The 20,125-nt window shown below is 47.6% G+C and overlaps 36 non-coding genes across 36 annotated transcripts; 27 read left to right on the top strand and 9 right to left on the bottom strand.

The window, feature by feature from the left end:
* The first annotated feature begins 386 nt into the window (after positions 1-386).
* trnae-uuc (transfer RNA glutamic acid (anticodon UUC)) lies at positions 387-458 on the top strand. The gene has a single exon. It is a non-coding gene; the product is annotated as a tRNA-Glu (tRNA).
* A 125-nt stretch (positions 459-583) lies between these two features.
* Positions 584-670, top strand: trnay-gua (transfer RNA tyrosine (anticodon GUA)). The gene is given in 2 exon segments: positions 584-620; positions 635-670. It is a non-coding gene; the product is annotated as a tRNA-Tyr (tRNA).
* Positions 671-785: 115 nt separating this feature from the next.
* On the bottom strand, positions 786-857 carry trnae-cuc (transfer RNA glutamic acid (anticodon CUC)). Its single transcript has one exon. It is a non-coding gene; the product is annotated as a tRNA-Glu (tRNA).
* Positions 858-1,579: 722 nt separating this feature from the next.
* Positions 1,580-1,651, top strand: trnae-uuc (transfer RNA glutamic acid (anticodon UUC)). The gene has a single exon. It is a non-coding gene; the product is annotated as a tRNA-Glu (tRNA).
* A 125-nt stretch (positions 1,652-1,776) lies between these two features.
* Positions 1,777-1,863, top strand: trnay-gua (transfer RNA tyrosine (anticodon GUA)). The gene is given in 2 exon segments: positions 1,777-1,813; positions 1,828-1,863. It is a non-coding gene; the product is annotated as a tRNA-Tyr (tRNA).
* A 115-nt stretch (positions 1,864-1,978) lies between these two features.
* trnae-cuc (transfer RNA glutamic acid (anticodon CUC)) lies at positions 1,979-2,050 on the bottom strand. Its single transcript has one exon. It is a non-coding gene; the product is annotated as a tRNA-Glu (tRNA).
* A 1,703-nt stretch (positions 2,051-3,753) lies between these two features.
* trnar-acg (transfer RNA arginine (anticodon ACG)) lies at positions 3,754-3,826 on the top strand. The gene has a single exon. It is a non-coding gene; the product is annotated as a tRNA-Arg (tRNA).
* Positions 3,827-4,617: 791 nt separating this feature from the next.
* trnae-uuc (transfer RNA glutamic acid (anticodon UUC)) lies at positions 4,618-4,689 on the top strand. Its single transcript has one exon. It is a non-coding gene; the product is annotated as a tRNA-Glu (tRNA).
* Positions 4,690-4,814: 125 nt separating this feature from the next.
* Positions 4,815-4,901, top strand: trnay-gua (transfer RNA tyrosine (anticodon GUA)). The gene is given in 2 exon segments: positions 4,815-4,851; positions 4,866-4,901. It is a non-coding gene; the product is annotated as a tRNA-Tyr (tRNA).
* Positions 4,902-5,016: 115 nt separating this feature from the next.
* Positions 5,017-5,088, bottom strand: trnae-cuc (transfer RNA glutamic acid (anticodon CUC)). The gene has a single exon. It is a non-coding gene; the product is annotated as a tRNA-Glu (tRNA).
* A 619-nt stretch (positions 5,089-5,707) lies between these two features.
* Positions 5,708-5,780, top strand: trnar-acg (transfer RNA arginine (anticodon ACG)). The gene has a single exon. It is a non-coding gene; the product is annotated as a tRNA-Arg (tRNA).
* A 687-nt stretch (positions 5,781-6,467) lies between these two features.
* On the top strand, positions 6,468-6,540 carry trnar-acg (transfer RNA arginine (anticodon ACG)). The gene has a single exon. It is a non-coding gene; the product is annotated as a tRNA-Arg (tRNA).
* A 791-nt stretch (positions 6,541-7,331) lies between these two features.
* Positions 7,332-7,403, top strand: trnae-uuc (transfer RNA glutamic acid (anticodon UUC)). Its single transcript has one exon. It is a non-coding gene; the product is annotated as a tRNA-Glu (tRNA).
* A 125-nt stretch (positions 7,404-7,528) lies between these two features.
* trnay-gua (transfer RNA tyrosine (anticodon GUA)) lies at positions 7,529-7,615 on the top strand. The gene is given in 2 exon segments: positions 7,529-7,565; positions 7,580-7,615. It is a non-coding gene; the product is annotated as a tRNA-Tyr (tRNA).
* A 111-nt stretch (positions 7,616-7,726) lies between these two features.
* Positions 7,727-7,798, bottom strand: trnae-cuc (transfer RNA glutamic acid (anticodon CUC)). The gene has a single exon. It is a non-coding gene; the product is annotated as a tRNA-Glu (tRNA).
* Positions 7,799-8,902: 1,104 nt separating this feature from the next.
* On the top strand, positions 8,903-8,974 carry trnae-uuc (transfer RNA glutamic acid (anticodon UUC)). Its single transcript has one exon. It is a non-coding gene; the product is annotated as a tRNA-Glu (tRNA).
* A 125-nt stretch (positions 8,975-9,099) lies between these two features.
* Positions 9,100-9,186, top strand: trnay-gua (transfer RNA tyrosine (anticodon GUA)). The gene is given in 2 exon segments: positions 9,100-9,136; positions 9,151-9,186. It is a non-coding gene; the product is annotated as a tRNA-Tyr (tRNA).
* Positions 9,187-9,431: 245 nt separating this feature from the next.
* Positions 9,432-9,503, bottom strand: trnae-cuc (transfer RNA glutamic acid (anticodon CUC)). The gene has a single exon. It is a non-coding gene; the product is annotated as a tRNA-Glu (tRNA).
* Positions 9,504-10,121: 618 nt separating this feature from the next.
* trnar-acg (transfer RNA arginine (anticodon ACG)) lies at positions 10,122-10,194 on the top strand. The gene has a single exon. It is a non-coding gene; the product is annotated as a tRNA-Arg (tRNA).
* A 791-nt stretch (positions 10,195-10,985) lies between these two features.
* Positions 10,986-11,057, top strand: trnae-uuc (transfer RNA glutamic acid (anticodon UUC)). Its single transcript has one exon. It is a non-coding gene; the product is annotated as a tRNA-Glu (tRNA).
* Positions 11,058-11,384: 327 nt separating this feature from the next.
* On the bottom strand, positions 11,385-11,456 carry trnae-cuc (transfer RNA glutamic acid (anticodon CUC)). Its single transcript has one exon. It is a non-coding gene; the product is annotated as a tRNA-Glu (tRNA).
* A 619-nt stretch (positions 11,457-12,075) lies between these two features.
* trnar-acg (transfer RNA arginine (anticodon ACG)) lies at positions 12,076-12,148 on the top strand. Its single transcript has one exon. It is a non-coding gene; the product is annotated as a tRNA-Arg (tRNA).
* A 687-nt stretch (positions 12,149-12,835) lies between these two features.
* Positions 12,836-12,908, top strand: trnar-acg (transfer RNA arginine (anticodon ACG)). Its single transcript has one exon. It is a non-coding gene; the product is annotated as a tRNA-Arg (tRNA).
* Positions 12,909-13,317: 409 nt separating this feature from the next.
* trnae-uuc (transfer RNA glutamic acid (anticodon UUC)) lies at positions 13,318-13,389 on the top strand. Its single transcript has one exon. It is a non-coding gene; the product is annotated as a tRNA-Glu (tRNA).
* Positions 13,390-13,514: 125 nt separating this feature from the next.
* On the top strand, positions 13,515-13,601 carry trnay-gua (transfer RNA tyrosine (anticodon GUA)). The gene is given in 2 exon segments: positions 13,515-13,551; positions 13,566-13,601. It is a non-coding gene; the product is annotated as a tRNA-Tyr (tRNA).
* Positions 13,602-14,878: 1,277 nt separating this feature from the next.
* Positions 14,879-14,950, top strand: trnae-uuc (transfer RNA glutamic acid (anticodon UUC)). Its single transcript has one exon. It is a non-coding gene; the product is annotated as a tRNA-Glu (tRNA).
* Positions 14,951-15,277: 327 nt separating this feature from the next.
* On the bottom strand, positions 15,278-15,349 carry trnae-cuc (transfer RNA glutamic acid (anticodon CUC)). The gene has a single exon. It is a non-coding gene; the product is annotated as a tRNA-Glu (tRNA).
* Positions 15,350-15,970: 621 nt separating this feature from the next.
* Positions 15,971-16,043, top strand: trnar-acg (transfer RNA arginine (anticodon ACG)). Its single transcript has one exon. It is a non-coding gene; the product is annotated as a tRNA-Arg (tRNA).
* Positions 16,044-16,834: 791 nt separating this feature from the next.
* On the top strand, positions 16,835-16,906 carry trnae-uuc (transfer RNA glutamic acid (anticodon UUC)). The gene has a single exon. It is a non-coding gene; the product is annotated as a tRNA-Glu (tRNA).
* A 125-nt stretch (positions 16,907-17,031) lies between these two features.
* Positions 17,032-17,118, top strand: trnay-gua (transfer RNA tyrosine (anticodon GUA)). The gene is given in 2 exon segments: positions 17,032-17,068; positions 17,083-17,118. It is a non-coding gene; the product is annotated as a tRNA-Tyr (tRNA).
* Positions 17,119-17,229: 111 nt separating this feature from the next.
* trnae-cuc (transfer RNA glutamic acid (anticodon CUC)) lies at positions 17,230-17,301 on the bottom strand. Its single transcript has one exon. It is a non-coding gene; the product is annotated as a tRNA-Glu (tRNA).
* A 618-nt stretch (positions 17,302-17,919) lies between these two features.
* Positions 17,920-17,992, top strand: trnar-acg (transfer RNA arginine (anticodon ACG)). Its single transcript has one exon. It is a non-coding gene; the product is annotated as a tRNA-Arg (tRNA).
* Positions 17,993-18,401: 409 nt separating this feature from the next.
* Positions 18,402-18,473, top strand: trnae-uuc (transfer RNA glutamic acid (anticodon UUC)). Its single transcript has one exon. It is a non-coding gene; the product is annotated as a tRNA-Glu (tRNA).
* A 125-nt stretch (positions 18,474-18,598) lies between these two features.
* Positions 18,599-18,685, top strand: trnay-gua (transfer RNA tyrosine (anticodon GUA)). Its single transcript is given in 2 exon segments — positions 18,599-18,635; positions 18,650-18,685. It is a non-coding gene; the product is annotated as a tRNA-Tyr (tRNA).
* Positions 18,686-18,800: 115 nt separating this feature from the next.
* Positions 18,801-18,872, bottom strand: trnae-cuc (transfer RNA glutamic acid (anticodon CUC)). Its single transcript has one exon. It is a non-coding gene; the product is annotated as a tRNA-Glu (tRNA).
* A 618-nt stretch (positions 18,873-19,490) lies between these two features.
* Positions 19,491-19,563, top strand: trnar-acg (transfer RNA arginine (anticodon ACG)). The gene has a single exon. It is a non-coding gene; the product is annotated as a tRNA-Arg (tRNA).
* The last annotated feature ends 562 nt before the right edge of the window (positions 19,564-20,125 follow it).

The raw sequence follows: 20,125 nt of genomic DNA, 5'->3' as shown, positions 1-20,125 counted from the left end.
CAGCCCATAGCCATTTTATTATTATTAGCCCATAGTTTTTGTTATTATTATTATTGGATTAGTTGAATAATATTTTAAATTGACAGTCCAACAATAGGCTGCTTTGTCAGTGGGATAACGGTTACCATACAATACCATGCATCTTTTCAGATGCATTGCATGGGTACTGTCACAAGGACCTTGCTTTGCGACCAGTTTATAGTGTCTATTATGCCAGCACAGGAATGGGAGGAAACTGAACCCCCTGGGCGAGGCAAATGAGAGCTCCCTCCGATGAGCCAGATGAAATTGAATTCAGTAAACTATCCCTTCGGATCATTCCCATATTCTTAAAGGGGGGCGGTCACACACTAAAAGCCAAGGGCCTACTTGAGGCTTGAGGAAGTTCCTATATGGTCTAGCGGTCAGGATTCCTGGTTTTCACCCAGGCGGCCCGGGTTCGACTCCCGGTATGGGAAGTTCGTGTTGTCTTTGCTTCACTTATGGAAACAGCCAGGACGTCTCTCTGTGCCACTAGCACTTTTAGCCGGCAGGCGGAGCTTACGAAACCTGATAGGTTTAGGTTCTGTCTCCAAACGATGTGCCTTCGATAGCTCAGCTGGTAGAGCGGAGGACTGTAGGTGGCAAATTGGCAATCCTTAGGTCGCTGGTTCGACTCTGGCTCGAAGGAGGTCTTTTTCACAAGCAAACATTTCATTGGCCATGCTTCTCGACGAGGCCGTCAGCGCTTGAGTTGGTAGTCCAGCGTTTTGCAATCGCGACCGCCGCTGGAGGGCAAAAGCTCATTCCCTGACCGGGAATCGAACCCGGGCCGCGGCGGTGAGAGCGCCGAATCCTAACCACTAGACCACCAGGGAAGGTCTGCTGACTCTTTCCCGTCAAGCCTGGCTCTGTGCCTCTACCAGATTTTGCAGCAACTGCTCAAGCAAGACCACTAAGGCTTGAATTTTCCTCCAGGAGAGGAGACGTCTCTGACCCTGGATCACAGTTATTCCACTGAGAAACTGTCACTGGCTCTGTAGGATTATCCTAACAACACCACAACTTGCCATGAAAACAAAGCAACCGAGATCACCAACATGTGACGCCTCCAACTTGAAGCTTTTTATAGCAGGCTCCTCATCAGACCCCTTCCTGACGTTGGCTCCAGGCCTGTTATTGGCATGAGAAAAAGTAGATGTCATGACAGGCCTCTGCCCAGCCGGACACCAACAAGTCGCGTGCATAGTTTTTGTTATTATTATTATTGGATTAGTTGAATAATATTTTAAATTGACAGTCCAACAATAGGCTGCTTTGTCAGTGGGATAACGGTTACCATACAATACCATGCATCTTTTCAGATGCATTGCATGGGTACTGTCACAAGGACCTTGCTTTGCGACCAGTTTATAGTGTCTATTATGCCAGCACAGGAATGGGAGGAAACTGAACCCCCTGGGCGAGGCAAATGAGAGCTCCCTCCGATGAGCCAGATGAAATTGAATTCAGTAAACTATCCCTTCGGATCATTCCCATATTCTTAAAGGGGGGCGGTCACACACTAAAAGCCAAGGGCCTACTTGAGGCTTGAGGAAGTTCCTATATGGTCTAGCGGTCAGGATTCCTGGTTTTCACCCAGGCGGCCCGGGTTCGACTCCCGGTATGGGAAGTTCGTGTTGTCTTTGCTTAACTTATGGAAACAGCCAGGACGTCACTCTGTGCCACTAGCACTTTTAGCCGGCAGGCGGAGCTTACGAAACCTGATAGGTTTAGGTTCTGTCCCCAAACGATGTGCCTTCGATAGCTCAGCTGGTAGAGCGGAGGACTGTAGGTGGCAAATTGGCAATCCTTAGGTCGCTGGTTCGACTCTGGCTCGAAGGAGGTCTTTTTCACAAGCAAACATTTCATTGGCCATGCTTCTCGACGAGGCCGTCAGCGCTTGAGTTGGTAGTCCAGCGTTTTGCAATCGCGACCGCCGCTGGAGGGCAAAAGCTCATTCCCTGACCGGGAATCGAACCCGGGCCGCGGCGGTGAGAGCGCCGAATCCTAACCACTAGACCACCAGGGAAGGTCTGCTGACTCTTTCCCGTCAAGCCTGGCTGTGTGCCTCTACCAGATTTTGCAGCAACTGCTCAAGCAAGACCACTAAGGCTTGAATTTTCCTCCAGGAGAGGAGACGTCTCTGACCCTGGATCACAGTTATTCCACTGAGAAACTGTCACTGGCTCTGTAGGAATATCCTAACAACACCACAACTTGCCATGACAACAAAACAACCGAGATCACCAACATGTGACGCCTCCAACTTGAAGCTTTTTATAGCAGGCTCCTCATCAGACCCCTTCCTGACGTTGGCTCCAGGCCTGTTATTGGCATGAGAAAAAGTAGATGTCATGACAGGCCTCTGCCCAGCCGGACACCAACAAGTCGCGTGCATAGTTTTTGTTATTATTATTATTGGATTAGTTGAATAATATTTTAAATTGACAGTCCAACAATAGGCTGCTTTGTCAGTGGGATAACGGTTACCATACAATACCATGCGTCTTTTCAGATGCATTTCATGGGTACTGTCACAAGGACCTTGCTTTGCGACCAGTTTATAGTGTCTATTATGCCAGCACAGGAATGGGAGGAAACTGAACCCCCTGGGCGAGGCAAATGCACTCAAGGGTGCCTGACTGGTGGGCCAGTGGCGCAATGGATAATTCGTCTGACTACGAATCAGAAGATTCCAGGTTCGACTCGTGGCTGGCTGGCTCGCTCTGCCTCTTTTGCTTCGCTGTCAGCCCATAGCCATTTTATTATTATTAGCCCATAGTTTTTGTTATTATTATTATTGGATTAGTTGAATAATGTTTTAAATTGACAGTCCAACAATAGGCTGCTTTGTCAGTGGGATAACGGTTACCATACAATACCATGCGTCTTTTCAGATGCATTGCATGGGTACTGTTTCAAGTCAAGTCAAGTCAAGTCACATTTATTTATATAGCGCTTTTCACAATACAGATTGCATCAAAGCAGCTTCACAGTGATAACATGAAAGTAGTACAACACAGTTCAATAATATTGTTGAATATGAAATATCCCCAACTAAGCAAGCCAAAAGCAAGGCGACAGTGGCAAGGAACCAAAACTCCATCAGATTGGATGGAGAAAAAAACCTTGGGAGAACCCAGGCTAGTCAGGGGCCAGTTCTCCTCTGGCTAACAATCATAGGGTTTTAAAGAAGCTTTACAGTAAGTGCATATCAGAAAGTACCTGGAAAAAATACATTAAGGACCTTGCTTTGCGACCAGTTTATAGTGTCTATTATGCCAGCACAGGAATGGGAGGAAACTGAACCCCCTGGGCGAGGCAAATGCACTCAAGGGTGCCTGACTGGTGGGCCAGTGGCGCAATGGATAATGCGTCTGACTACGAATCAGAAGATTCCAGGTTTGACTCGTGGCTGGCTGGCTCGCTCTGCCTCTTTTGCTTCGCTGTCAGCCCATAGCCATTTTATTATTATTAGCCCAAAGTTTTTGTTATTATTATTATTGGATTAGTTGAATAATATTTTAAATTGACAGTCCAACAATAGGCTGCTTTGTCAGTGGGATAACGGTTACCATACAATACCATGCGTCTTTTCAGATGCATTGCATGGGTACTGTCACAAGGACCTTGCTTTGCGACCAGTTTATAGTGTCTATTATGCCAGCACAGGAATGGGAGGAAACTGAACCCCCTGGGCGAGGCAAATGCACTCAAGGGTGCCTGACTGGTGGGCCAGTGGCGCAATGGATAACGCGTCTGACTACGAATCAGAAGATTCCAGGTTCGACTCCTGGCTGGCTCGCTCTGCCTCTTTTGCTTCGCTGTCAGCCCATAGCCATTTTATTATTATTAGCCCATAGTTTTTGTTATTATTATTATTGGATTAGTTGAATAATGTTTTAAATTGACAGTCCAACAATAGGCTGCTTTGTCAGTGGGATAACGGTTACCATACAATACCATGCGTCTTTTCAGATGCATTGCATGGGTACTGTCACAAGGACCTTGCTTTGCGACCAGTTTATAGTGTCTATTATGCCAGCACAGGAATGGGAGGAAACTGAACCCCCTGGGCGAGGCAAATGCACTCAAGGGTGCCTGACTGGTGGGCCAGTGGCGCAATGGATAATGCGTCTGACTACGAATCAGAAGATTCCAGGTTTGACTCGTGGCTGGCTGGCTCGCTCTGCCTCTTTTGCTTCGCTGTCAGCCCATAGCCATTTTATTATTATTAGCCCATAGTTTTTGTTATTATTATTATTGGATTAGTTGAATAATATTTTAAATTGACAGTCCAACAATAGGCTGCTTTGTCAGTGGGATAACGGTTACCATACAATACCATGCATCTTTTCAGATGCATTGCATGGGTACTGTCACAAGGACCTTGCTTTGCGACCAGTTTATAGTGTCTATTATGCCAGCACAGGAATGGGAGGAAACTGAACCCCCTGGGCGAGGCAAATGAGAGCTCCCTCCGATGAGCCAGATGAAATTGAATTCAGTAAACTATCCCTTCGGATCATTCCCATATTCTTAAAGGGGGGCGGTCACACACTAAAAGCCAAGGGCCTACTTGAGGCTTGAGGAAGTTCCCATATGGTCTAGCGGTCAGGATTCCTGGTTTTCACCCAGGCGGCCCGGGTTCGACTCCCGGTATGGGAAGTTCGTGTTGTCTTTGCTTCACTTATGGAAACAGCCAGGACGTCTCTCTGTGCCACTAGCACTTTTAGCCGGCACGCGGAGCTTACGAAACCTGATAGGTTTAGGTTCTGTCCCCAAACAATGTGCCTTCGATAGCTCAGCTGGTAGAGCGGAGGACTGTAGGTGGCAAATTGGCAATCCTTAGGTCGCTGGTTCGACTCTGGCTCGAAGGAGGTCTTTTTCACAAGCAAACATTTCATTGGCCATGCTTCTCGACGAGGCCGTCAGCGCTTGAGTTGGTAGTCCAGCGTTTTGCAATCGCGACCGCCGCTGGAGGGCAAAAGCTCATTCCCTGACCGGGAATCGAACCCGGGCCGCGGCGGTGAGAGCGCCAAATCCTAACCACTAGACCACCAGGGAAGGTCTGCTGACTCTTTCCCGTCAAGCCTGGCTGTGTGCCTCTACCAGATTTTGCAGCAACTGCTCAAGCAAGACCACTAAGGCTTGAATTTTCCTCCAGGAGAGGAGACGTCTCTGACCCTGGATCACAGTTATTCCACTGAGAAACTGTCACTGGCTCTGTAGGAATATCCTAACAACACCACAACTTGCCATGAAAACAAAGCAACCGAGATCATCAACATGTGACGCCTCCAACTTGAAGCTTTTTTATAGCAGGCTCCTCATCAGACCCCTTCCTGACGTTGGCTCCAGGCCTGTTATTGGCATGAGAAAAAGTAGATGTCATGACAGGCCTCTGCCCAGCCGGACACCAACAAGTCGCGTGCATAGTTTTTGTTATTATTATTATTGGATTAGTTGAATAATATTTTAAATTGACAGTCCAACAATAGGCTGCTTTGTCAGTGGGATAACGGTTACCATACAATACCATGCGTCTTTTCAGATGCATTGCATGGGTACTGTCACAAGGACCTTGCTTTAAGACAAGTTTATAGTGTCTATTATGCCAGCACAGGAATGGGAGGAAACTGAACCCCCTGGGCGAGGCAAATACACTCAAGGGTGCCTGACTGGTGGGCCAGTGGCGCAATGGATAACGCGTCTGACTACGAATCAGAAGATTCCAGGTTCGACTCCTGGCTGGCTCGCTCTGCCTCTTTTGCTTCGCTGTCAGCCCATAGCCATTTTATTATTATTAGCCCATAGTTTTTGTTATTATTATTATTGGATTAGTTGAATAATATTTTAAATTGACAGTCCAACAATAGGCTGCTTTGTCAGTGGGATAACGGTTACCATACAATACCATGCATCTTTTCAGATGCATTGCATGGGTACTGTCACAAGGACCTTGCTTTGCGACCAGTTTATAGTGTCTATTATGCCAGCACAGGAATGGGAGGAAACTGAACCCCCTGGGCGAGGCAAATGCACTCAAGGGTGCCTGACTGGTGGGCCAGTGGCGCAATGGATAATGCGTCTGACTACGAATCAGAAGATACCAGGTTCGACTCGTGGCTGGCTGGCTCGCTCTGCCTCTTTTGCTTCGCTGTCAGCCCATAGCCATTTTATTATTATTAGCCCATAGTTTTTGTTATTATTATTATTGGATTAGTTGAATAATACTTTAAATTGACAGTCCAACAATAGGCTGCTTTGTCAGTGGGATAACGGTTACCATACAATACCATGCATCTTTTCAGATGCATTGCATGGGTACTGTCACAAGGACCTTGCTTTGCGACCAGTTTATAGTGTCTATTATGCCAGCACAGGAATGGGAGGAAACTGAACCCCCTGGGCGAGGCAAATGCACTCAAGGGTGCCTGACTGGTGGGCCAGTGGCGCAATGGATAACGCGTCTGACTACGAATCAGAAGATTCCAGGTTCGACTCCTGGCTGGCTCGCTCTGCCTCTTTTGCTTCGCTGTCAGCCCATAGCCATTTTATTATTATTAGCCCATAGTTTTTGTTATTATTATTATTGGATTAGTTGAATAATGTTTTAAATTGACAGTCCAACAATAGGCTGCTTTGTCAGTGGGATAACGGTTACCATACAATACCATGCGTCTTTTCAGATGCATTGCATGGGTACTGTCACAAGGACCTTGCTTTAAGACAAGTTTATAGTGTCTATTATGCCAGCACAGGAATGGGAGGAAACTGAACCCCCTGGGCGAGGCAAATGCACTCAAGGGTGCCTGACTGGTGGGCCAGTGGCGCAATGGATAATGCGTCTGACTACGAATCAGAAGATTCCAGGTTTGACTCGTGGCTGGCTGGCTCGCTCTGCCTCTTTTGCTTCGCTGTCAGCCCATAGCCATTTTATTATTATTAGCCCATAGTTTTTGTTATTATTATTATTGGATTAGTTGAATAATATTTTAAATTGACAGTCCAACAATAGGCTGCTTTGTCAGTGGGATAACGGTTACCATACAATACCATGCATCTTTTCAGATGCATTGCATGGGTACTGTCACAAGGACCTTGCTTTGCGACCAGTTTATAGTGTCTATTATGCCAGCACAGGAATGGGAGGAAACTGAACCCCCTGGGCGAGGCAAATGAGAGCTCCCTCCGATGAGCCAGATGAAATTGAATTCAGTAAACTATCCCTTCGGATCATTCCCATATTCTTAAAGGGGGGCGGTCACACACTAAAAGCCAAGGGCCTACTTGAGGCTTGAGGAAGTTCCCATATGGTCTAGCGGTCAGGATTCCTGGTTTTCACCCAGGCGGCCCGGGTTCGACTCCCGGTATGGGAAGTTCGTGTTGTCTTTGCTTCACTTATGGAAACAGCCAGGACGTCTCTCTGTGCCACTAGCACTTTTAGCCGGCAGGCGGAGCTTACGAAACCTGATAGGTTTAGGTTCTGTCCCCAAACAATGTGCCTTCGATAGCTCAGCTGGTAGAGCGGAGGACTGTAGGTGGCAAATTGGCAATCCTTAGGTCGCTGGTTCGACTCTGGCTCGAAGGAGGTCTTTTTCGCAAACATTTCATTGGCCATGCTTCTCGACGAGGCCGTCAGCGCTTGAGTTGGTAGTCCAGCGTTTTGCAATCGCGACCGCCGCTGGAGGGCAAAAGCTCATTCCCTGACCGGGAATCGAACCCGGGCCGCGGCGGTGAGAGCGCCGAATCCTAACCACTAAACCACCAGGGAAGGTCTGCTGACTCTTTCCCGTCAAGCCGGCCTGTGTGCCTCTACCAGATTTTGCAGCAACTGCTCAAGCAAGACCACTAAGGCTTGAATTTTCCTCCAGGAGAGGAGACGTCTCTGACCCTGGATCACAGTTATTCCACTGAGAAACTGTCACTGGCTCTGTAGGATTATCCTAACAACACCACAACTTGCCATGAAAACAAAGCAACCGAGATCACCAACATGTGACGCCTCCAACTTGAAGCTTTTTATAGCAGGCTCCTCATCAGACCCCTTCCTGACGTTGGCTCCAGGCCTGTTATTGGCATGAGAAAAAGTAGATGTCATGACAGGCCTCTGCCCAGCCGGACACCAACAAGTCGCGTGCATAGTTTTTGTTATTATTATTATTGGATTAGTTGAATAATATTTTAAATTGACAGTCCAACAATAGGCTGCTTTGTCAGTGGGATAACGGTTACCATACAATACCATGCGTCTTTTCAGATGCATTGCATGGGTACTGTCACAAGGACCTTGCTTTAAGACAAGTTTATAGTGTCTATTATGCCAGCACAGGAATGGGAGGAAACTGAACCCCCTGGGCGAGGCAAATGCACTCAAGGGTGCCTGACTGGTGGGCCAGTGGCACAATGGATAACGCGTCTGACTACGAATCAGAAGATTCCAGGTTCGACTCCTGGCTGGCTGGCTCGCTCTGCCTCTTTTGCTTCGCTGTCAGCCCATAGCCATTTTATTATTATTAGCCCATAGTTTTTGTTATTATTATTATTGGATTAGTTGAATAATATTTTAAATTGACAGTCCAACAATAGGCTGCTTTGTCAGTGGGATAACGGTTACCATACAATACCATGCATCTTTTCAGATGCATTGCATGGGTACTGTCACAAGGACCTTGCTTTGCGACCAGTTTATAGTGTCTATTATGCCAGCACAGGAATGGGAGGAAACTGAACCCCCTGGGCGAGGCAAATGAGAGCTCCCTCCGATGAGCCAGATGAAATTGAATTCAGTAAACTATCCCTTCGGATCATTCCCATATTCTTAAAGGGGGGCGGTCACACACTAAAAGCCAAGGGCCTACTTGAGGCTTGAGGAAGTTCCCATATGGTCAAGCGGTCAGGATTCCTGGTTTTCACCCAGGCGGCCCGGGTTCGACTCCCGGTATGGGAAGTTCGTGTTGTCTTTGCTTAACTTATGGAAACAGCCAGGACGTCACTCTGTGCCACTAGCACTTTTAGCCGGCAGGCGGAGCTTACGAAACCTGATAGGTTTAGGTTCTGTCCCCAAACGATGTGCCTTCGATAGCTCAGCTGGTAGAGCGGAGGACTGTAGGTGGCAAATTGGCAATCCTTAGGTCGCTGGTTCGACTCTGGCTCGAAGGAGGTCTTTTTCACAAGCAAACATTTCATTGGCCATGCTTCTCGACGAGGCCGTCAGCGCTTGAGTTGGTAGTCTAGGGACAAATGTTGTAAATTAGCTTTGGCTAAAAACATTGATACATGCATCAGATCACTGTTAAAGTGTACCTATGTTATTTGTATCTGTCCCTATCTAAATAAAAGCTTAATAATAATAATAATAGTCCAGCGTTTTGCAATCGCGACCGCCGCTGGAGGGCAAAAGCTCATTCCCTGACCGGGAATCGAACCCGGGCCGCGGCGGTGAGAGCGCCGAATCCTAACCACTAGACCACCAGGGAAGGTCTGCTGACTCTTTCCCGTCAAGCCTGGCTGTGTGCCTCTACCAGATTTTGCAGCAACTGCTCAAGCAAGACCACTAAGGCTTGAATTTTCCTCCAGGAGAGGAGACGTCTCTGACCCTGGATCACAGTTATTCTACTGAGAAACTGTCACTGGCTCTGTAGGAATATCCTAACAACACCACAACTTGCCATGAAAACAAAGCAACCGAGATCACCAACATGTGACGCCTCCAACTTGAAGCTTTTTATAGCAGGCTCCTCATCAGACCCCTTCCTGACGTTGGCTCCAGGCCTGTTATTGGCATGAGAAAAAGTAGATGTCATGACAGGCCTCTGCCCAGCCGGACACCAACAAGTCGCGTGCATAGTTTTTGTTATTATTATTATTGGATTAGTTGAATAATATTTTAAATTGACAGTCCAACAATAGGCTGCTTTGTCAGTGGGATAACGGTTACCATACAATACCATGCGTCTTTTCAGATGCATTGCATGGGTACTGTCACAAGGACCTTGCTTTGCGACCAGTTTATAGTGTCTATTATGCCAGCACAGGAATGGGAGGAAACTGAACCCCCTGGGCGAGGCAAATGCACTCAAGGGTGCCTGACTGGTGGGCCAGTGGCGCAATGGATAACGCGTCTGACTACGAATCAGAAGATTCCAGGTTCGACTCCTGGCTGGCTCGCTCTGCCTCTTTTGCTTCGCTGTCAGCCCATAGCCATTTTATTATTATTAGCCCATAGTTTTTGTTATTATTATTATTGGATTAGTTGAATAATGTTTTAAATTGACAGTCCAACAATAGGCTGCTTTGTCAGTGGGATAACGGTTACCATACAATACCATGCGTCTTTTCAGATGCATTGCATGGGTACTGTCACAAGGACCTTGCTTTGCGACCAGTTTATAGTGTCTATTATGCCAGCACAGGAATGGGAGGAAACTGAACCCCCTGGGCGAGGCAAATGCACTCAAGGGTGCCTGACTGGTGGGCCAGTGGCGCAATGGATAATGCGTCTGACTACGAATCAGAAGATTCCAGGTTTGACTCGTGGCTGGCTGGCTCGCTCTGCCTCTTTTGCTTCGCTGTCAGCCCATAGCCATTTTATTATTATTAGCCCATAGTTTTTGTTATTATTATTATTGGATTAGTTGAATAATATTTTAAATTGACAGTCCAACAATAGGCTGCTTTGTCAGTGGGATAACGGTTACCATACAATACCATGCATCTTTTCAGATGCATTGCATGGGTACTGTCACAAGGACCTTGCTTTGCGACCAGTTTATAGTGTCTATTATGCCAGCACAGGAATGGGAGGAAACTGAACCCCCTGGGCGAGGCAAATGAGAGCTCCCTCCGATGAGCCAGATGAAATTGAATTCAGTAAACTATCCCTTCGGATCATTCCCATATTCTTAAAGGGGGGCGGTCACACACTAAAAGCCAAGGGCCTACTTGAGGCTTGAGGAAGTTCCCATATGGTCTAGCGGTCAGGATTCCTGGTTTTCTCCCAGGCGGCCCGGGTTCGACTCCCGGTATGGGAAGTTCGTGTTGTCTTTGCTTCACTTATGGAAACAGCCAGGACGTCTCTCTGTGCCACTAGCACTTTTAGCCGGCACGCGGAGCTTACGAAACCTGATAGGTTTAGGTTCTGTCCCCAAACAATGTGCCTTCGATAGCTCAGCTGGTAGAGCGGAGGACTGTAGGTGGCAAATTGGCAATCCTTAGGTCGCTGGTTTGACTCTGGCTCGAAGGAGGTCTTTTTCACAAGCAAACATTTCATTGGCCATGCTTCTCGACGAGGCCGTCAGCGCTTGAGTTGGTAGTCCAGCGTTTTGCAATCGCGACCGCCGCTGGAGGGCAAAAGCTCATTCCCTGACCGGGAATCGAACCCGGGCCGCGGCGGTGAGAGCGCCAAATCCTAACCACTAGACCACCAGGGAAGGTCTTCTGACTCTTTCCCGTCAAGCCTGGCTGTGTGCCTCTACCAGATTTTGCAGCAACTGCTCAAGCAAGACCACTAAGGCTTGAATTTTCCTCCAGGAGAGGAGACGTCTCTGACCCTGGATCACAGTTATTCCACTGAGAAACTGTCACTGGCTCTGTAGGAATATCCTAACAACACCACAACTTGCCATGAAAACAAAGCAACCGAGATCATCAACATGTGACGCCTCCAACTTGAAGCTTTTTTATAGCAGGCTCCTCATCAGACCCCTTCCTGACGTTGGCTCCAGGCCTGTTATTGGCATGAGAAAAAGTAGATGTCATGACAGGCCTCTGCCCAGCCGGACACCAACAAGTCGCGTGCATAGTTTTTGTTATTATTATTATTGGATTAGTTGAATAATATTTTAAATTGACAGTCCAACAATAGGCTGCTTTGTCAGTGGGATAACGGTTACCATACAATACCATGCGTCTTTTCAGATGCATTGCATGGGTACTGTCACAAGGACCTTGCTTTAAGACAAGTTTATAGTGTCTATTATGCCAGCACAGGAATGGGAGGAAACTGAACCCCCTGGGCGAGGCAAATACACTCAAGGGTGCCTGACTGGTGGGCCAGTGGCGCAATGGATAACGCGTCTGACTACGAATCAGAAGATTCCAGGTTCGACTCCTGGCTGGCTCGCTCTGCCTCTTTTGCTTCGCTGTCAGCCCATAGCCATTTTATTATTATTAGCCCATAGTTTTTGTTATTATTATTATTGGATTAGTTGAATAATATTTTAAATTGACAGTCCAACAATAGGCTGCTTTGTCAGTGGGATAACGGTTACCATACAATACCATGCATCTTTTCAGATGCATTGCATGGGTACTGTCACAAGGACCTTGCTTTGCGACCAGTTTATAGTGTCTATTATGCCAGCACAGGAATGGGAGGAAACTGAACCCCCTGGGCGAGGCAAATGCACTCAAGGGTGCCTGACTGGTGGGCCAGTGGCGCAATGGATAATGCGTCTGACTACGAATCAGAAGATACCAGGTTCGACTCGTGGCTGGCTGGCTCGCTCTGCCTCTTTTGCTTCGCTGTCAGCCCATAGCCATTTTATTATTATTAGCCCATAGTTTTTGTTATTATTATTATTGGATTAGTTGAATAATACTTTAAATTGACAGTCCAACAATAGGCTGCTTTGTCAGTGGGATAACGGTTACCATACAATACCATGCATCTTTTCAGATGCATTGCATGGGTACTGTCACAAGGACCTTGCTTTGCGACCAGTTTATAGTGTCTATTATGCCAGCACAGGAATGGGAGGAAACTGAACCCCCTGGGCGAGGCAAATGCACTCAAGGGTGCCTGACTGGTGGGCCAGTGGCGCAATGGATAACGCGTCTGACTACGAATCAGAAGATTCCAGGTTCGACTCCTGGCTGGCTCGCTCTGCCTCTTTTGCTTCGCTGTCAGCCCATAGCCATTTTATTATTATTAGCCCATAGTTTTTGTTATTATTATTATTGGATTAGTTGAGTAATATTTTAAATTGACAGTCCAACAATAGGCTGCTTTGTCAGTGGGATAACGGTTACCATACAATACCATGCATCTTTTCAGATGCATTGCATGGGTACTGTCACAAGGACCTTGCTTTGCGACCAGTTTATAGTGTCTATTATGCCAGCACAGGAATGGGAGGAAACTGAACCCCCTGGGCGAGGCAAATGAGAGCTCCCTCCGATGAGCCAGATGAAATTAAATTCAGTAAACTATCCCTTCGGATCATTCCCATATTCTTAAAGGGGGGCGGTCACACAGTAAAAGCCAAGGGCCTACTTGAGGCTTGCGGAAATTCCCATATGGTCTAGCGGTCAGGATTCCTGGTTTTCACCCAGGCGGCCCGGGTTCGACTCCCGGTATGGGAAGTTTGTGTTGTCTTTGCTTCACTTATGGAAACAGCCAGGACGTCTCTCTGTGCCACTAGCACTTTTAGCCGGCACGCGGAGCTTACGAAACCTGATAGGTTTAGGTTCTGTCCCCAAACAATGTGCCTTCGATAGCTCAGCTGGTAGAGCGGAGGACTGTAGGTGGCAAATTGGCAATCCTTAGGTCGCTGGTTCGACTCTGGCTCGAAGGAGGTCTTTTTCACAAGCAAACATTTCATTGGCCATGCTTCTCGACGAGGCCGTCAGCGCTTGAGTTGGTAGTCCAGCGTTTTGCAATCGCGACCGCCGCTGGAGGGCAAAAGCTCATTCCCTGACTGGGAATCGAACCCGGGCCGCGGCGGTGAGAGCGCCAAATCCTAACCACTAGACCACCAGGGAAGGTCTGCTGACTCTTTCCCGTCAAGCCTGGCTGTGTGCCTCTACCAGATTTTGCAGCAACTGCTCAAGCAAGACCACTAAGGCTTGAATTTTCCTCCAGGAGAGGAGACGTCTCTGACCCTGGATCACAGTTATTCCACTGAGAAACTGTCACTGGCTCTGTAGGAATATCCTAACAACACCACAACTTGCCATGAAAACAAAGCAACCGAGATCATCAACATGTGACGCCTCCAACTTGAAGCTTTTTTATAGCAGGCTCCTCATCAGACCCCTTCCTGACGTTGGCTCCAGGCCTGTTATTGGCATGAGAAAAAGTAGATGTCATGACAGGCCTCTGCCCAGCCGGACACCAACAAGTCGCGTGCATAGTTTTTGTTATTATTATTATTGGATTAGTTGAATAATATTTTAAATTGACAGTCCAACAATAGGCTGCTTTGTCAGTGGGATAACGGTTACCATACAATACCATGCATCTTTTCAGATGCATTGCATGGGTACTGTCACAAGGACCTTGCTTTGCGACCAGTTTATAGTGTCTATTATGCCAGCACAGGAATGGGAGGAAACTGAACCCCCTGGGCGAGGCAAATGCACTCAAGGGTGCCTGACTGGTGGGCCAGTGGCGCAATGGATAATGCGTCTGACTACGAATCAGAAGATTCCAGGTTTGGCTCGCTCTGCCTCTTTTGCTTCGCTGTCAGCCCATAGCCATTTTATTATTATTAGCCCATAGTTTTTTTTATTATTATTATTGGATTAGTTGAATAATATTTTAAATTGACAGTCCAACAATAGGCTGCTTTGTCAGTGGGATAACGGTTACCATACAATACCATGCACCTTTTCAGATGCATTGCATGGGTACTGTCACAAGGACCTTGCTTTGCGACCAGTTTATAGTGTCTATTATGCCAGCACAGGAATGGGAGGAAACTGAACCCCCTGGGCGAGGCAAATGAGAGCTCCCTCCGATGAGCCAGATGAAATTGAATTCAGTAAATTATCCCTTCGGATCATTCCCATATTCTTAAAGGGGGGCGGTCACACAGTAAAAGCCAAGGGCCTACTTGAGGCTTGAGGAAGTTCCCATATGGTCTAGCGGTCAGGATTCCTGGTTTTCACCCAGGCGGCCCGGGTTCGACTCCCGGTATGGGAAGTTCGTGTTGTCTTTGCTTCACTTATGGAAACAGCCAGGACGTCTCTCTGTGCCACCAGCACTTTTAGCCGGCAGGCGGAGCTTACGAAACCTGATAGGTTTAGGTTCTGTCCCCAAACGATGTGCCTTCGATAGCTCAGCTGGTAGAGCGGAGGACTGTAGGTGGCAAATTGGCAATCCTTAGGTCGCTGGTTAGACTCTGGCTCGAAGGAGGTCTTTTTCACAAGCAAACATTTCATTGGCCATGCTTCTCGACGAGGCCGTCAGCGCTTGAGTTGGTAGTCCAGCGTTTTGCAATCGCGACCGCCGCTGGAGGGCAAAAGCTCATTCCCTGACCGGGAATCGAACCCGGGCCACGGCGGTGAGAGCGCCGAATCCTAACCACTAGACCACCAGGGAAGGTCTGCTGACTCTTTCCCGTCAAGCCGGGCTGTGTGCCTCTACCAGATTTTGCAGCAACTGCTCAAGCAAGACCACTAAGGCTTGAATTTTCCTCCAGGAGAGGAGGAGACGTCTCTGACCCTGGATCACAGTTATTCCCCTGAGAAACTGTCACTGGCACTGTAGGAATATCCTAACAACACCACAACTTGCCATGACAACAAAACAACCGAGATCACCAACATGTGACGCCTCCAACTTGAAGCTTTTTATAGCAGGCTCCTCATCAGACCCCTTCCTGACGTTGGCTCCAGGCCTGTTATTGGCATGAGAAAAAGTAGATGTCATGACAGGCCTCTGCCCAGCCGGACACCAACAAGTCGCGTGCATAGTTTTTGTTATTATTATTATTGGATTAGTTGAATAATATTTTAAATTGACAGTCCAACAATAGGCTGCTTTGTCAGTGGGATAACGGTTACCATACAATACCATGCGTCTTTTCAGATGCATTGCATGGGTACTGTCACAAGGACCTTGCTTTGCGACCAGTTTATAGTGTCTATTATGCCAGCACAGGAATGGGAGGAAACTGAACCCCCTGGGCGAGGCAAATGCACTCAAGGGTGCCTGACTGGTGGGCCAGTGGCGCAATGGATAACGCGTCTGACTACGAATCAGAAGATTCCAGGTTCGACTCCTGGCTGGCTCGCTCTGCCTCTTTTGCTTCGCTGTCAGCCCATAGCCATTTTATTATTATTAGCCCATAGTTTTTGTTATTATTATTATTGGATTAGTTGAATAATGTTTTAAATTGACAGTCCAACAATAGGCTGCTTTGTCAGTGGGATAACGGTTACCATACAATACCATGCGTCTTTTCAGATGCATTGCATGGGTACTGTCACAAGGACCTTGCTTTGCGACCAGTTTATAGTGTCTATTATGCCAGCACAGGAATGGGAGGAAACTGAACCCCCTGGGCGAGGCAAATGCACTCAAGGGTGCCTGACTGGTGGGCCAGTGGCGCAATGGATAATGCGTCTGACTACGAATCAGAAGATTCCAGGTTTGACTCGTGGCTGGCTGGCTCGCTCTGCCTCTTTTGCTTCGCTGTCAGCCCATAGCCATTTTATTATTATTAGCCCATAGTTTTTGTTATTATTATTATTGGATTAGTTGAATAATATTTTAAATTGACAGTCCAACAATAGGCTGCTTTGTCAGTGGGATAACGGTTACCATACAATACCATGCATCTTTTCAGATGCATTGCATGGGTACTGTCACAAGGACCTTGCTTTGCGACCAGTTTATAGTGTCTATTATGCCAGCACAGGAATGGGAGGAAACTGAACCCCCTGGGCGAGGCAAATGAGAGCTCCCTCCGATGAGCCAGATGAAATTGAATTCAGTAAACTATCCCTTCGGATCATTCCCATATTCTTAAAGGGGGGCGGTCACACACTAAAAGCCAAGGGCCTACTTGAGGCTTGAGGAAGTTCCCATATGGTCTAGCGGTCAGGATTCCTGGTTTTCACCCAGGCGGCCCGGGTTCGACTCCCGGTATGGGAAGTTCGTGTTGTCTTTGCTTCACTTATGGAAACAGCCAGGACGTCTCTCTGTGCCACTAGCACTTTTAGCCGGCAGGCGGAGCTTACGAAACCTGATAGGTTTAGGTTCTGTCCCCAAACAATGTGCCTTCGATAGCTCAGCTGGTAGAGCGGAGGACTGTAGGTGGCAAATTGGCAATCCTTAGGTCGCTGGTTCGACTCTGGCTCGAAGGAGGTCTTTTTCGCAAACATTTCATTGGCCATGCTTCTCGACGAGGCCGTCAGCGCTTGAGTTGGTAGTCCAGCGTTTTGCAATCGCGACCGCCGCTGGAGGGCAAAAGCTCATTCCCTGACCGGGAATCGAACCCGGGCCGCGGCGGTGAGAGCGCCGAATCCTAACCACTAAACCACCAGGGAAGGTCTGCTGACTCTTTCCCGTCAAGCCGGCCTGTGTGCCTCTACCAGATTTTGCAGCAACTGCTCAAGCAAGACCACTAAGGCTTGAATTTTCCTCCAGGAGAGGAGACGTCTCTGACCCTGGATCACAGTTATTCCACTGAGAAACTGTCACTGGCTCTGTAGGATTATCCTAACAACACCACAACTTGCCATGAAAACAAAGCAACCGAGATCACCAACATGTGACGCCTCCAACTTGAAGCTTTTTATAGCAGGTTCCTCATCAGACCCCTTCCTGACGTTGGCTCCAGGCCTGTTATTGGCATGAGAAAAAGTAGATGTCATGACAGGCCTCTGCCCAGCCGGACACCAACAAGTCGCGTGCATAGTTTTTGTTATTATTATTATTGGATTAGTTGAATAATATTTTAAATTGACAGTCCAACAATAGGCTGCTTTGTCAGTGGGATAACGGTTACCATACAATACCATGCGTCTTTTCAGATGCATTGCATGGGTACTGTCACAAGGACCTTGCTTTAAGACAAGTTTATAGTGTCTATTATGCCAGCACAGGAATGGGAGGAAACTGAACCCCCTGGGCGAGGCAAATGCACTCAAGGGTGCCTGACTGGTGGGCCAGTGGCACAATGGATAACGCGTCTGACTACGAATCAGAAGATTCCAGGTTCGACTCCTGGCTGGCTCGCTCTGCCTCTTTTGCTTCGCTGTCAGCCCATAGCCATTTTATTATTATTAGCCCATAGTTTTTGTTATTATTATTATTGGATTAGTTGAATAATATTTTAAATTGACAGTCCAACAATAGGCTGCTTTGTCAGTGGGATAACGGTTACCATACAATACCATGCATCTTTTCAGATGCATTGCATGGGTACTGTCACAAGGACCTTGCTTTGCGACCAGTTTATAGTGTCTATTATGCCAGCACAGGAATGGGAGGAAACTGAACCCCCTGGGCGAGGCAAATGAGAGCTCCCTCCGATGAGCCAGATGAAATTGAATTCAGTAAACTATCCCTTCGGATCATTCCCATATTCTTAAAGGGGGGCGGTCACACACTAAAAGCCAAGGGCCTACTTGAGGCTTGAGGAAGTTCCCATATGGTCAAGCGGTCAGGATTCCTGGTTTTCACCCAGGCGGCCCGGGTTCGACTCCCGGTATGGGAAGTTCGTGTTGTCTTTGCTTAACTTATGGAAACAGCCAGGACGTCACTCTGTGCCACTAGCACTTTTAGCCGGCAGGCGGAGCTTACGAAACCTGATAGGTTTAGGTTCTGTCCCCAAACGATGTGCCTTCGATAGCTCAGCTGGTAGAGCGGAGGACTGTAGGTGGCAAATTGGCAATCCTTAGGTCGCTGGTTCGACTCTGGCTCGAAGGAGGTCTTTTTCACAAGCAAACATTTCATTGGCCATGCTTCTCGACGAGGCCGTCAGCGCTTGAGTTGGTAGTCCAGCGTTTTGCAATCGCGACCGCCGCTGGAGGGCAAAAGCTCATTCCCTGACCGGGAATCGAACCCGGGCCGCGGCGGTGAGAGCGCCGAATCCTAACCACTAGACCACCAGGGAAGGTCTGCTGACTCTTTCCCGTCAAGCCTGGCTGTGTGCCTCTACCAGATTTTGCAGCAACTGCTCAAGCAAGACCACTAAGGCTTGAATTTTCCTCCAGGAGAGGAGACGTCTCTGACCCTGGATCACAGTTATTCTACTGAGAAACTGTCACTGGCTCTGTAGGAATATCCTAACAACACCACAACTTGCCATGAAAACAAAGCAACCGAGATCACCAACATGTGACGCCTCCAACTTGAAGCTTTTTATAGCAGGCTCCTCATCAGACCCCTTCCTGACGTTGGCTCCAGGCCTGTTATTGGCATGAGAAAAAGTAGATGTCATGACAGGCCTCTGCCCAGCCGGACACCAACAAGTCGCGTGCATAGTTTTTGTTATTATTATTATTGGATTAGTTGAATAATATTTTAAATTGACAGTCCAACAATAGGCTGCTTTGTCAGTGGGATAACGGTTACCATACAATACCATGCGTCTTTTCAGATGCATTGCATGGGTACTGTCACAAGGACCTTGCTTTGCGACCAGTTTATAGTGTCTATTATGCCAGCACAGGAATGGGAGGAAACTGAACCCCCTGGGCGAGGCAAATGCACTCAAGGGTGCCTGACTGGTGGGCCAGTGGCGCAATGGATAACGCGTCTGACTACGAATCAGAAGATTCCAGGTTCGACTCCTGGCTGGCTCGCTCTGCCTCTTTTGCTTCGCTGTCAGCCCATAGCCATTTTATTATTATTAGCCCATAGTTTTTGTTATTATTATTATTGGATTAGTTGAATAATGTTTTAAATTGACAGTCCAACAATAGGCTGCTTTGTCAGTGGGATAACGGTTACCATACAATACCATGCGTCTTTTCAGATGCATTGCATGGGTACTGTCACAAGGACCTTGCTTTGCGACCAGTTTATAGTGTCTATTATGCCAGCACAGGAATGGGAGGAAACTGAACCCCCTGGGCGAGGCAAATGCACTCAAGGGTGCCTGACTGGTGGGCCAGTGGCGCAATGGATAATGCGTCTGACTACGAATCAGAAGATTCCAGGTTTGACTCGTGGCTGGCTGGCTCGCTCTGCCTCTTTTGCTTCGCTGTCAGCCCATAGCCATTTTATTATTATTAGCCCATAGTTTTTGTTATTATTATTATTGGATTAGTTGAATAATATTTTAAATTGACAGTCCAACAATAGGCTGCTTTGTCAGTGGGATAACGGTTACCATACAATACCATGCATCTTTTCAGATGCATT

This window comes from Rhinichthys klamathensis, unplaced genomic scaffold (genome assembly GCF_029890125.1).
Source record: "Rhinichthys klamathensis goyatoka isolate OS25496 unplaced genomic scaffold, OSU_Roscu_1.1 h1tg000223l_1, whole genome shotgun sequence".
Lineage (NCBI taxonomy): Eukaryota > Metazoa > Chordata > Actinopteri > Cypriniformes > Leuciscidae > Rhinichthys > Rhinichthys klamathensis.
The sequence above is the reverse complement of the archived record's forward strand: the minus strand, read 5'-3'. Positions and strand labels throughout refer to the sequence as shown.